The sequence below is a fragment of the Pinus tabuliformis genome, chromosome 6, assembly GCF_031772625.1.
Source record: "Pinus tabuliformis cultivar Carrire ecotype Pingquan chromosome 6, CPIR1, whole genome shotgun sequence".
Lineage (NCBI taxonomy): Eukaryota > Viridiplantae > Streptophyta > Pinopsida > Pinales > Pinaceae > Pinus > Pinus tabuliformis.
This window is the reverse complement of record NC_142292.1, coordinates 796,626,491-796,634,040: the sequence shown is the minus strand read 5'-3', so window position 1 is coordinate 796,634,040 and position 7,550 is coordinate 796,626,491. Positions and strand designations below refer to the sequence as shown.

Below are 7,550 nucleotides of genomic sequence, written 5' to 3'. Positions count from 1 at the left end.
AAGTGATAGTACCGGATTTCCTTGCATGAGGACATGCAAGATTGTCAGCATGGGGGGATGTTGGGTCTCCGTTTTGTCTTCTTTTTATTTATTTCTCTCATGTTGTCAATTGGCTAAATGATCATTTTCGAAGAGTATTTTTTCTTCTTTGTTTTAATAGGACTAAAATAGCATTAACAAGAGTTTAATTAAGGTTTGTATGTTGCAATATTAAAACTGGTTTGATTATACTTGGGACGTGCCTGCACCATTGCATTTACATGCCTGCACCATTGCACTTACCTACTTGCACCATGCAATGGATTCCTACACCATTTACCTGCTTGCACTCCAAAGTATTCCTGGACTACACTCACATTCTCTGTGCCTGTACTCGAACCCTCCATTCATGGGGATCGAATTGTATCAGTTGTTGACTTGTATAAGGATTTTGTTCCTTGGCTTGCTATGGCACATATGGGTTATTACTTCAGTCAGACATAGATGTTAATTGTTTGGATGCCAATGGCTGAAGCACATCGTGGTCATGACTAAGGAATCCAGGCCTATTAGCTCAGTTGTTAACATCAATGTTTCATCTTTCAAGCGCCTTCTCAATGATCTAGGAACCTCCACAGCTCCACGAGAAGTTGCATAATACTATGCAACATATTGGGCAACTAGCGAAAGAGACTTATGCTCGACTCAAAGAAGCCAGTGAAACAGATCGGCACCAAGAGGTTTCTGCAAGTAAAAAGGTCACTGATGCAAAAATTGCTAAAGAATTCCAGGCTATACTAAAAGAGTATCAGAAGGCCCAACAAATTGCTACTAAGTGAGAGATGGATTACACACCTTTTGTTCCTCAAGTGACTGAGTCTTCAAGTTACTCTTCAATTGTGCCTGATTCGAGTGCAAAAGTAAATCAGGAGTAGCAGCTTCTCATAGAATCAAGAAACTAGGAATTCATCCAATTAGAAAATGAAGTGTCCTTCAATGAAGCCATCATTGAAGAAAGAGATCAAGGAATAAAGGAAAGTCAGAACCAAATTTCAGAAGTTAATGAGACATTTTAAGGAACTTGCTATACTAGTTAATGAGTAATGCATCGTGATTGATGACATCAGTTCTAATATTAAGAGATCATATTCTGCCACTGCTAAAGCTAGAACCCAACTTGCTAAAGCATCCAAAAGTCAAAAGTCTAGAAAATGCCTGAGTTTTTGGGTACCATTGGCAATTTTAGGTGTGGCGATAATAATTGTGGTCATATTCCTTATTTAATGATTGACCATGTGTTCTTCAACGACGATGAATCATGCTTCACCAAATTTTATCTCTATTTCTGGAGATATGCACCGAATCTCTGATGCCAAACAATTCTTCTCCAAATTCATCAAAAAAGAGGGTGATCCTGCATCTCACAATCTGGTAGTTCATGACAAGGGAATTACTTACATGCTCATTCAACACAACAATGTTTATTTCATGATTGTTTCAAGACAAAATTGCAAGGTGGCCAGCCTACAGCTCTTTCTTCACCGTGTTGTGGATGTGTTCAAGAACTATTTTGAGGAGCTGGAAGAAGAGTCTCTAAGAGATAACTTTGTCTTTTTGTATGAATTATTAGATGAGATGATGGATTTTGGCTACCCTCAATATACTGAAGCTAAGATCCTTAGCGAATTTATCAAAACTGATGCTTATAGAATGGCAGCGACATCAATGTTGGAGTCAACGCAATGCCCTATCCACATCTACGCCAAGTGGTTATGATGCAACTTTGAACCCATCCTAAGTGCAGTCCAACAACATCACCGTTCTAGGAAAAGAGCAATGATTCACCAGAATTGACCCTGTTTCAACATTCAGTTTCAAACCAACTTTATTCATGGCAAATTATTGACATTTGCTTCCAATATTCTAATCAGCTAATTAAAAAGCCCCAATTTGTAAATTGATGCTTGTATAAGTTTGAGAAACTACCTGGAGTAGGATAGTTAGTCAATTAATTATATAGACAGGAATTAGGAAACTGATCAAGAGGCAGTGTGCACGGAATGAAGCGCAGAAGGGAGGAGAAGTTGTCTCGATGTAGCAGCATGTGGATTCTAGTTGTGGATCGCTTCTCCTGCTTGTTGGAGTTAAGCAAATGTCTGCTTGATGTAAAGATTGTTTTTCAGGAGTTAATTGAAGCGATTTTTATCCATGAACTGTCTATTTATTTTATGCATCTAATGTTGTTAATTTCTGTGTGAACCAGGCACTCAAAGAGGGTGTGATTTGGTTGGGTTGGCCACCAGACCAGCTCAACACTGCTCTCATATTTTAAACTAAATAGCATTTCAATTCTTATTTGTTGTGTAAATTTTATTTGTTTATTTACAGTTTCTTTTCCTTTCTCAAGTTAATGTTATTTAATTTGCTGCAACGTTTTCCTTTCAGCTCTAAGCTTCACTGATTTTCCGCATTAAGAAATTATTCCTTTACTTGAGATTTGTGCTTACACTTGGGATATTTCTCCAGTTGTTCTTATTTACAAGATCCGCTTATGCGTTGACGAGTTGTAATTAATTTATATTCCAGAACATGAAAATGATGTGAGTGATTATGGTTTTGAGGTACTCACATATTCATTTAAACTATGCTTACAAAAACTATATATTACTTGTATGTCGCAGAGCTGATATTAATGAAAGCAAAGCATGTCATGTTGAAAACAATAATATTTACTTTCCATTAAACTTTTGGAGAGTTCTCCATGATTTATTTTCAGGGACAAGGAAGGTGAGATTCATATTAATTTAATTTCCTTCATAAGTTTATTTACACAGTAAATTTCCTTGTTATGTTGCTGATGCTTTCAAGTTAACTTTACACAAAATTAGTACATGCAGAATTAGTGCAGGTAGAATTAGTGCAAGCACAATGGTTTTGAATTGCTACTAAATTCCTTCCAGCATTTACAGTCTCTCGATATTGTGTCAACACTGTTTGGTTTCTAGTTATGATTTCCTTCCTGAATTTCCTTTCGCATTGTTAATTGCCTTTTATTTCCTGCATGATTTAATTGTTTGGATTGGTGCTTTCTCGAATTCTCTTTTAGTGCAGGATTTCATTTATTGATGAGATTAATACGCACAATAGACTAGCATTTGTTTTGCAGGTTGCCAGTGGCTCTCTCTAGCATTACTAGTGTTGCGTCTGGAAGTTCACGAACTTTCTAGATTGGAAAATTAAAGGTTGGTATATTTATAGACCATATACTTCACCCAACAATCACATCCATCCCATTGTTTTTAAATATTCCCACTTTTACCCTCAAGAGTCAAGTGGTAGAACACTTGCATCCCATCACTTGAGCGAGATACGAATTTCCATGAGAGGAAAGGATCACAATCATCTCAAGTATCCTTACCCATTGGCCAAATGGGTGGAAATCCCAACAAGCCCAGCTTGTGGGTAGGATGCATACTGGGGTATACACTATATAGTCCAAACATGATAGCGGGAGATACCCAACTTGGCATAAATGACAAGGATCACACACACACTATGGTGAAAATAGGCAAGATACTACTTGCCGCAAGGGGTAAGGATCACAACCATTGTATTGTCTAGAGATCCCTCAACCACAGAAGATCTCCAGCTCAATTCCTCTCGCTATGAGCTCAAACAAAGGGAAAGATCATAGCTCAGTGTCTTCAATCAGCCAGGACTCTTTCCTAGGAGGCTCACATCCATTAGTCCAAGTTTCTCTATCATGACCAAGAACTTCCCTTTCAGCAAAGCCTTGCTAAGAATGTTTGTTATCTGCTCATCAGTTGAAATGTGGTGGATCTTGAATGTAGTGATACATGATCTCAATATGCTTGGAATTTTCATGAAACATGAGATTTTATTCCAATCAAATCCCACTCTTGTTGTCTTAATATATCATTGTCATATCCAAGACTTTCTCAAACATCTCTCCAAATAGTTTCTTCAACGATACTTCCTCACAACTAGCCATGCTAGCAACAATGTATTCTACCTCAATGATGCTTAGAGAAATAGACTTCTATTTCCTACTCAATCAAGATATCATGGCAAAACCCAAACTAGAGTAGAACCCTGATGTTCTCTTCCTGTCAATTACATTTTTGGCCCGTTCATAATCAGTGTCCCCATGAAGTCTCAGATCTCTGGAAATATATCTCAGACCAAGATTAATCGTCCCATGCAAATATGTTAGCACGTGCTTGGCAGGAACCTAGTGTGCATCAATAGGCTTAATCATGAATTGAATCAGAGTGTTAATTTCAAAACATATGTTTGTATGGGTGTACAAAAGGAACATCATTGCCCCAATCAATTGTCTATACTACGAGGGATCCACCAAGTTAGTACCTACATCCTCTCCACATAACTTCTTGAAGTTCATCTCCATCGGTTTGGCCATGGACTTGCATTCTACCATTCCAAATATTTCCAACAATTTCAAAATATATTTTCCTTGAGAGAGGAAAATATCATTGGACCTTTTCCACATCTCTAAGCCTGGGAAATATTGCATCAATCCAAGATCTTTCATTTAAAATTCATAGGCTAGCTCCCTCTTGCACTCGACCATCAAAGGCTCACTACCTGTCAAGAATAAATAATCAACATATAAACCAAAATAATTGGCATATCTTGGACCACTTTGAAGTAGAGGTTTGGATCAAAATTTCTTCTCGTGAATCCATGCTTCACCAGGTAGCTATCAATACGGAAATATCAGGCTCTAGGGGCTTGCTTCAATCCATAAAGTGACTTCTTCAACCTGCAAAAGTGAGTCTTCTTTTCATATACTTGAAAACCTTGTGATTGCTCAACATATACTTCTTCTTGTAGTATTCCATTAAGAAACGCAATCTTCACATCCATTTGGTGAAGATTCCATCCCTGACTAGTAGTAAGGGAAGCAATCGATCGAATTGTTAATATAGTGGGAAATAGGTGCAAATATATCATCATATTCTTCTTCCTCTTTCTGAGAGAAACCTCTAGCCACAAACCCTTCCTTATATTTTTCAATACTTCTATCAGCTCCATGTTTGATATTGTACAACCACTTAGAAGTCACAATAGACTTCCCTTTGAGTTTCGAAACAACTTCCAACACATCATTATTCATAATAGAATCATATTCTTCATCCATATCATATTTCCAAACCTTCTCTTTCACTACTTCTTCAAAGGTGTGTGGTCATAGCTATAACATAACCCTGGTATAAGCATGGTTTCTTGCTTTCTCTAAAGGTTCCTCTAGTAGCTGCATGTCTTTTAGCATCTTGTAAAGTATCACAAAGCCAAAACGGTATCTTTCTGGTAGGGGGATCATATGGAGGAGGATATAAGGGGTCCATGGGCTCCATGGGATCATCAGCAACATCTTTATTTGGCTCGGGCACAGAAGGACCTTCTAGTAGGTCCATATCATTATCCTTTTTATCAACAGGAGGAGAAGGAGGAATGTCCCTTTCCTTTCCAAGGGCATCATCTTCATCTAAAGTTGCATCCCTTCTAAACTCAATATTCCCTTGACCAAATACATATATTATAAAAGCTTTAGAATTTTCACAATAAATCCTCTAGAAGCGACATGTCTTTTAGCATCCTGTAAAGTATCATGAAGCCAAAACGATCTCTTTCTGGTAGGGGGATCATATGGAGGAGGATCTAAGGGGTCCATAGGATCCATGGGATTATCAGCAACATTTTTCTCTAGGCTCGGGCATAGAAGAACCTTATAGTAGGTCCATATCATTATCCTTTTTCTTAATAGGAAGAGGAGGAGGAATGTCTCTATCCTTTCCAAGGGCATCATCTTCATCGAAAGTCACATCCATGCTAAACTCAATATTCCTTTGATGATATACATATATTCTAAAAGATTTCAAACTTTCACAATAACCAACAAACGTACCTTTCTTTCTATTGGCTTCCAACTTGTTCCTCTTGTCCTTTAGCACATGAAAGTACACAGTGCATCCAAAGATACTAAGATGTCCAACATTGGGCTTCACACTTGTGAACAGTTCTTCAAGAGTCTTGTCACCCAGGGCTTGGTGAGGAATCATTTTTTGAATATAGAATGTTGTACTAGTGGCTTCTCCCAAAAGGAACTTCAGTAGCTTTTGATCATGCAACATGGCTCAGGTAGCTTCCATGATGGTCATGTTGTTTCTTTTAGCTACACCATTCTACTCGAGATTATAATTTTCAATGGTCTCCTTCTTGATTCCAACATTCTTACAAAAGTCAATGAACTCATTAGAGGTGTATTCTCCACCATTATCAAACCTAAAGACCTTAATCCTTTTCCATGTTTGATTCTCTATCAGTGCCTTGAAATCTTGGAACATGTCAAATGCTTCGTCTTTATGCTTAAAGTAGAATGTTCATGACTTTTGACAGAATTCATCCACAAAAATTATGTAATATAGATAGCCACCCAGATATTTTACCAAAATGGATCCACATAGATTAGAATGAATGAGTTGTATAATATCATTGGTCTCAAATTTGTTATAAGGGAATGGTCCCCACAACTTATTTCCACTAGCACATCTCAGACATACCCCATCAAGCTTAGTTTTAACTTCTGGAATTCCAGAAACCATCCTTCTTACTTTAGGCATGGATTCATAGTGTAGGTGTGCAAACCTTTGATGCCATAGCTCACTTTGATGATTTCTATCATGAACCATTGCTCACAATGATATTCAATTGACTTTATAAATTCCTTTAATTTTAGATCCCATGGTGAATGCATCCCTTATGTGGGATTCCATAGGCCAGGTGAGGGCCTTTCCTCTTATGAAGGCAAATTTCATCCCTTTATCTTACAAAGAAGATATAGATACAAGATTCTTGTTCAATCCTGGAACATACACAACATCATGAAGAAGTATTATTTCCCCATAATCCAAATGAAATTTGACAGAACCAAAACCCTTCATCGGATAAGTAGAGTTGTCCCCAAGAATGATTTCTATATTAGTCTCCCTCTCAACCAGGTTTGAGAGGACTGCGCGATACCCCAAGAAATGTCTGGAGGCCCCACTATCTACCAACAAACTATTAGAAAAATCTAGAGGAGAAGAAATAGAAAGAGCATAAATAAGAATATATTTAGTTTGAGTAGCAGCCGCATTATTTCCATACCTTGAGTTTCTTGATATCTTTTGAGGACGATGGCCTTATTCACAATCCTCGAGAGACTCTCTTCTTCTTATATCATCTCTTCTTCTCCTATCATCGCCTCTTCTTCTATCATTAAACATGTTGTTGTTGAAGCCACAATTGTTGTTGTAGTTGGACCTTGGAGCATTTCTCTTTTCTGGATAGTCTTGAGCATAGTAACCACACTTATCAAAATTGTAGCATTCAACTTATGACATATCCCTGTCCCTTATTGATCTTCTATTAAAGTCCCTGGATGATGGCGTAGGCTTCCTTGAACTAGAAGGACCTCCTCTTCATTTCCTCTTCTTGTCTCGAGCAACAAATGCAGATGGGTCTCCTTGTTCATGCTTTTGAATCAT

At 37.7% G+C, this 7,550-nt stretch overlaps 1 pseudogene; it reads left to right on the top strand.

Annotated features, from left to right (window-relative positions):
• Positions 1-526: 526 nt before the first annotated feature.
• Positions 527-1,263, top strand: LOC149261204 (syntaxin-22 pseudogene; annotated as a pseudogene).
• The last annotated feature ends 6,287 nt before the right edge of the window (positions 1,264-7,550 follow it).